The 7,500-nt window shown below is 41.9% G+C and overlaps 1 long non-coding RNA gene across 1 annotated transcript; it reads right to left on the reverse strand.

Moving 5' to 3' along the window:
• Positions 1–2,324: 2,324 nt before the first annotated feature.
• On the reverse strand, positions 2,325–5,688 carry LOC306922578. Its single transcript, XR_013789944.1, has 4 exons — positions 5,293–5,688; positions 4,967–5,066; positions 4,644–4,736; positions 2,325–3,173 (listed from the first exon to the last, which is right to left on the reverse strand). It is a non-coding gene; the product is annotated as an uncharacterized lncRNA (long non-coding RNA).
• Between the last annotated feature and the right edge of the window lie 1,812 nt (positions 5,689–7,500).

The raw sequence follows: 7,500 nt of genomic DNA on the forward strand, positions 1-7,500 counted from the left end.
ATGTACACAGCAGATGGCTTTGGCCAATGGCTTTCATGAAAAAGCTTACGGCACCTGGTATTCCCAGGCAGTCTCCCATCCAAGTACTGACCAGGCCCTACCCTGCTTAGCTTCCGAGATCGGACGAGATCGGGCGTGTTCAGGGTGGTATGGCCGTAAGCGACAGCAGAGGAGGCCGGCACGGCTCATGTACATAGCAGATGGCTTTGGCCAATGGCTTTCATGAAAAAGCTTACGGCACCTGGTATTCCCACACTGATAAAAATATGCCACCCCATTTATTTAAAAGAATCAATGAATTTAATTGAGTCAAAAAGGTACTTTTATTAAACAAGACTAGTTCTTGTATAAAATACGCAATCCAGTCAATTCAATAGTCTACATTTTCCAGTAAAATCTACAAGATATGTCCAGTAAAATCGACAAGATATGTCCAGTAAAATCTACAAGATATGTCCAGTAAAATTTACTGGATCGACAAGATATGTCCAGTAAAATCTACAAGATATGTCCAGTAAAATCTACAAGATATGTCCAGTAAAATGTACTGGATCTACAAGATATGTCCAGTAAAATTTACTGGACATATCTTGTAGATTTTACTGGACATTATCTTGTAGATTTTACTGTACATATCTTGTAGATTTTACTGGACATATCTTGTAGATTTTACTGGATATATCTTGTAGATTTTACTGGAAAATGTAGACTATTGAATTGAATGGATTACGTATTTTATACAAGAACTAGTCTTGTTTAATAAAAGTACGTTTTTGACTCAATTAAATTCATTGATTTTTTTAAATAAACTGGGGTGGAATTTTTATATATATAAAAATGCCACCCCATTTATTAAAAAAAGATCAATGAGTATTTTCAGTTTGTAATCAGAAGTTATACAACTTCTGATTACAAACTGAAAATACTCAAACAAATGTTTGTATTGTCCTATGACCACCATGTTCTTTTCTGTACAACTTCTGATTATAAACTGAAAATACTCAAACATAAATGTTTGTCTTGTCCTATGAACACCACCAGCAAGAGTCAAATGGCATCAGGTATAAAAAAAAAACAATTTATTGTTTTATTCCTCAAATTGGAACATAAGGTTATACAGTTTCTTTTAAAACTAAATTATATCAGTGCATAAAAACAAAGTAAATGCAGCCACAATATGATAGCTTCGTGAGCAGTGGAACCATTGGACCCACAGTGTTCTCTATGGCCCTGTGGGCAGTGGAACCATTGGACCCACAGTGTACTGTGGTTCTATATGGCCCTGTGGAACCATTGGACCCACAGTGTACTGTGGTTCTCTATGGCCCTGTGGGCAGTGGAACCCATTGGACCCACAGTGTACTGTGGTTCTCTATGGCCCTGTGGGCAGTGGACCCATTGGACCCACAGTGTACTGTGGTTCTCTATGGCTGTTGGCAGTGCACGGAACCCATTGGACCCACAGTGTACTGTGGTTCTCTATGGCTCTGTGGGCAGTGGAACCACAGTGTACTGTGGTTCTCTATGGCTGTGGGCAGTGGAAACCATTGGACCCACAGTGTACTGTGGTTCTCTATGGCTCTGTGGGCAGTGGAAACCATTGGACCCACAGTGTAATGTGGTTCTCTATGGCTCTGTGGGCCCCATTGGACCCACAGCGTTTGGCCTTTCTTAACAAAATTATCAGTGCATAACAAAAACACAAAGAAACATAATTGTATTTGTTCAAATATAGAGTCCATTAACACATCTATCAGAGGTAATGATTAGGCCATGACCTTTAGAACATATGTAAATAATTTGTATTAGTACCCCTGAGGGCAATTCTTCACTTGCACAATGTAGGAGGTGGGACTAAGGGGGACTTCCTGTTGGGATATCACCCCTGTGTTTGCTTCCTGTCCATCGGGAGTGCATGTAAGTCAGTCATTTTCTACGGACAATTATAGTATTTTCTCGTCACTTGTAATTTTTTAAATTACGTTTAAAAAAACCTTTTATTCATATGGTTCATTCATTTACCATTCGTTTTTATCGTAATGTTTTATTTAGGGTTTTTTTCTCAAGGGGAAAGTTGTATGCTCCAGTGCCTGTCTGTGCTGCTGCACTATACAGTACAGTACAGTACAGTGGAATACAGTACAGTACAGTGGAATACAGTACAGTACAGTACAGTGGAGTACAGTACAGTGGAGTACAGTACAGTACAGTGGAGTACAGTACAGTGGAATACAGTATGGTACAGTACAGTGGAATACAGTACTCCACTGTACTGTACTGTACTCCACTGTACTGTACTGTACTCCACCGTACTCTACCGTACTCTACCGTACTCTACCGTACTGTACTGTATTCCTGTATGTATAGTGCAGCAGCACAGACAGACACTGGAGCATACAACTTTCCCCTTGAGAAAAAAAACCCTAAATAAAACATTACGATAAAAACGAATGGTAAATGAATGAACCATATGAATACAATTTTTTTTAAACTTAATTAAAAAAATTACAAGTGACGAGAAAATACTATAATTGTCCGTAGAAAATGACTGACTTACATGCACTCCCGATGGACAGGAAGCAAACACAGGGGTGATATCCCAACAGGAAGTCCCCCTTAGTCCCGCCTCCTACATTGTGCAAGTGAAGAATAGCCTCATTGAAAACATTAGGCCATAATGGTATCCCTGATGTTGCAAATACTTGATGGGCCTGATGTATGCATTCCCTACCCCAAGCCTTTGAAGTACACTTTTGAGGCGTTTCAGAAAATATTTCTTGAGCTGGACGCAAGCACCAAAATGTCTCCCAAAGTATTTGGTTTGAATTCAAGTTTAAAGTACTAATCTTTTCATGGAGGCCAACCCTCAGGGCTACTTCTAAAAACAATTAAAAGTATGTTCTATTGGCCTAATGTTTTCGTGGATGATAGCCCTCATGACTGTCTAAAAAATATTTGTTTGTGTTCTAAAGGTCATTATGGCCTAGGGTGCAGTACTTAGTTCAGACTGGTCATTGGTCAGACAAACGACAACCTAGGACTAATGCCCCGTCGGAATTACTTGCGGATCCCCTGGCCGTTCTGTCGAGACCACCACCTCTGCTGTACTCGAAGATGCTCAGGACACTAGAAGAGATGGCCTCTTGGACAGCTGCATCATCGTCATCAAATACCTGGGGAAAACAGAGACAGTGAGAATATGCTAAAACAAAAAAGGTGCATTTGTCTTTGCTCTCTCTGCAGTCTACACAGCAGTTTGTCGCAAGTGTGGTCTGGGCTAATAGAAGCCCAGTTTTGCTTTGACAGCAGCTGTAATCTCATTTGTATTGTTGTGGCCAGTGTCTCACACCTTCCACCAACATTAATACCATGGTGAGTATACCAGTTACTAGTAGTTGTGGCACTGTGGGCAGGTGCCAAGTCTCGCTAGAAAAGCAAATCAGCATCTCCATAAAGCTTGTCAACAACACATCTCATGGTAGATGGCTGTATTGACTCTGGACTTGATAAAACACAGTGGACCGACACCAGCAGATGGCATCCAAAATCATCACTGACAGTGAAAACCTCACAATCTACCAGGACATTTTAGAACATGTGCCAAAACTACTAGTATTTGGTATAGCCTGCTGACCATGATATTACTTAACTGACCAGCCAACTGACCATCCATTGATCCCACCAAGCCATCAGATAGGCTCTATAGAGGGTATGCACATGCATAAAGTAAATGGCAGATTGAGTGGCAAAGTGAGTGATGAAGTGAATTTAAAGTCGTTTAAAGTAATTTAATGCAATCAAATAGGACTTTTCTGTTTGGATGTATGTGTCAAGGCCAGAAAGTAGTTTTGTGCCACTCAGTAGGCATTCCCGCATAACTCCCGGGTATGATGATGTCACACGGATACCCTATATTTTAGATGGCAAAATCCTGTCTCATATAGAGCCATATAGAGCGAAGTCCTGACGTCACTGTCAGTAGAGGGCGTCAGTCCACAGGTTCATGTACTTTTTATTTGCATCACCCCGGCCTTTTCACTCATATGGATATGAAGCATCGACTGAAGGTGGAAATGTACAAATATACCCAAAGAGTAACAAAATAAGCGTTAGAAACGAGTCAAACAACCCAGAGACTACATTTCTGGGTAGGCGGGTGGCTGCATCTGCCCGTCGAACAGAAACTGAATGTCAATTACGTTTATTTTTTTATTGATATTTAATGTTTCGTGGTTAGTACGAGTCGAGTCACCACCAGCTGAGCTTACGTCAACGAGGAATCTCAGGAACGCAATTTGTTGACAGCTGGGCGTGACGTATATTAGCAGCGACATTGCCTTAGTTTCAAGGCTTTTGCGGCCACATTAAGTCCATTTTCTCCAGAAACTGGCTGTATCAAATATGAATGGACATCATTAACGACGCACAGCCACTCCGCTGACAGAAAGGCCGGGGTGGTCGGTTTATTTTTCAAACACAGTTCTTATATGAAGAGACCTAAAATAGCCCTATGGAGATTTCAATGCAAATAAAACGATGAACCTGTGTGTTGGTGCCCTCTACTGAAAGTGACGTCAGACTTCGGTGCTCTATAGGCTAGGTCTTTTAGCAAGAAGTTTAGAACAGAGGTAGATTTTCTTTACCTTGTAATCCTTGATCAACTCCTCCGTCTTTTCCCCAAGGAAGACAATGAGGACTCTGGTGACAGCTTCTCTACAGGACTCAATGCTGTGGTCCTACAAACACATGAAATGACATTGTACAGTACAGACATCAGAATGCAGAAGTGCATCAAACTAACCACTACACTATTGCAAGTCTACTTTCCATAAATTCCAATGAGAAGGAATACTTCAAACATATTTGGAGTCAAGCAAAACAAATGAGCTTGTAGATTGGCTATTTTTGGGGTTGAAGGAAGCTCAAAAGAAAATGAGAACATTGCGTGTTATGTGAAGGTCTTTACCTGTGCGACAGCTGCAACTTGCTTCTGTGGCTTGGTGCAGGTGACCACTCCAGGCTTCAGTGGACGTCAGCTGGCTGGGTGGGTGGGTGGGTCGGTCAGCCTGAAATCACAGTAAAAACAGTTAGTGAAACCTCATGACTACTGCGTGCGTGCGCGAACTAGCAGTTTTAACTGGAATGTGTGCGATTGACTCTCTACTATACTTTAAAAATCTGTTTGGAAAATAGCTGATCTACAAGCTTGTACTGTACATTGGCTATTTTAGCCAATCTAGGACCAGAGTTCAAAAGAATATGAGAACATTGTGTGTTTTGTGAAGGTCCTACCTGTGTGACTTGGTGATGGTGACCACTCCAGTCCAGGCTGCAGTGGACTCCACTCCAGTCAGCTAGCTGGGTGGGTGGGGTGGGTGGGTGGGTGGGTCGGTCAGCCTGAAATCACAGTAAAAACAGTTAGTGAAACCTCATGACTACTGCGTGCGTGCGTGTGCGAACTAGCAGTTTTAACTGGAATGTGTGTGATTGACTCTCTACTATACTTTAAAAATCTGTTTGGAAAATAGCTGATCTACAAGCTTGTACTGTACATTGGCTATTTTAGCCAATCTAGGACCAGAGTTCAAAAGAATATGAGAACATTGTGTGTTTTGTGAAGGTCATACCTGTGTGACTTGGTGATGGTGACCACTCCAGTCCAGGCTGCAGTGGACTCCACTCCAGTCAGCTAGCTGGGTGGGTGGGGTGGGTGGGTGGGTGGGTCGGTCAGCCTGAAATCACAGTAAAAACAGTTAGTGAAACCTCATGACTACTGCGTGCGTGTGCGAACTAGCAGTTTTAACTGGAATGTGTGCGATTGACTCTCTACTATATTTTAAAAATCTGTTTGGAAAATAGCTGATCTACAAGCTTGTACTGTACATTGGCTATTTTAGCCAATCTAGGACCAGAGTTCAAAAGAATATGAGAACATTGTGTGTTTTGTGAAGGTCATACCCGTGTGACTTGGTGATGGTGACCACTCCAGTCCAGGCTGCAGTGGACTCCAGTCAGCTAGCTGGGTGGGTGGGGTGGGTGGGTGGGTCGGTCAGCCTGAAATCACAGTAAAAACAGTTAGTGAAACCTCATGACTACTGCGTGCGTGCGTGTGCGAACTAGCAGTTTTAACTGGAATGTGTGCGATTGACTCTACTATACTTTATTTTAAAAATCTGTTACTACTAAATCTGTTTGTACTGGAAATGTACAAATATACCCAAAGAGTAACAAAATAAGCGTTAGAAACGAGTCAAACAACCCAGAGACTACATTTCTGGGTAGGCGGGTGGCTGCATCTGCCCGTCGCACAACAGAAACTGAATGTCAATTACGTTTATTTTTATTTTATTGATATTTAATGTTTCGTGGTTAGTACGAGTGGAGTCACCACCAGCTGAGCTTACGTGTGTTTGGAAAATAGCTGATCTACAAGCTTGTACTGTACATTGGCTATTTTAGCCAATCTAGGACCAGAGTTCAAAAGAATATGAGAACATTGTGTGTTTTGTGAAGGTCATACCTGTGTGACTTGGTGATGGTGACCACTCCAGTCCAGGCTGCAGTGGACTCCACTCCAGTCAGCTAGCTGGGTGGGTGGGGTGGTTCGGTCGGTCAGCCTGAAATCACAGTAAAAACAGTTAGTGAAACCTCATGACTACTGCGTGCGTGCGTGAATGTGTGCGATTGACTCTATACTATACTTTATTTTAAATACATGTTTGGAAAATAGCTGATCTACAACCTTGTACTTAACATCTGCTGTATTGAAATAGCCAATGTGTAGGGTTAAATTGGTTAAACTGTGATTCTTCCTCCAATGACAAGGAATACTTCCAAGCATAGAGGTCAGGCAAAACATTGAGCTTGTAGATGTTAGCCAATCTAGGACCAGAGTTCAAAAGAATACCCGTGTGACTGAACCACTCCAGTCCAGCTAGCTGCAGTGGATGTGTCAGCTGGCTGGCTGGCTGGGGTGGGGTGGGGTGGGTGGGTCGGTCGAGAAGCCACCCTGAAATCACAGTAAAAACAGTTAGTGAAACCTCATGACTACAGCGTGCGTGCGCGCGTGAATGTGTGCGATTGACTCTATACTATACTTTATTTTAAATACATGTTTGGAAAATAGCTGATCTACAACCTTGTACTGAATATCTGCTGTATTGAAATAGCCAATGTGTAGGGTTAAATTGGTTAAACTGTGATTCTTCCTCCAATGACAAGGAATACTTCCAAGCATAGAAGTCAGTCGAGAAGACTGACATCACAGTAAACATAATTAAACAACTTATCAGACATCTGATAAAAACAGACAGATCTTTCAATGCATGAATCACAAGCAGGTACATAAATGTAGCCAATAAGCAGTAACATTATATTTGGGGCAGGTGTGCTTCACACACACACACAAAATGTGGACCCTTTTTTCCCCTGACACCGACTATAATGCAAGATCACCAATGTCTATGTCCAATGTCCTGGGCTATGCTTAGAAACCACCAC

This window comes from Electrona antarctica (assembly GCF_951216825.1).
Source record: "Electrona antarctica genome assembly, chromosome: 4".
In the NCBI taxonomy this organism is placed as follows: Eukaryota; Metazoa; Chordata; class Actinopteri; order Myctophiformes; family Myctophidae; genus Electrona; species Electrona antarctica.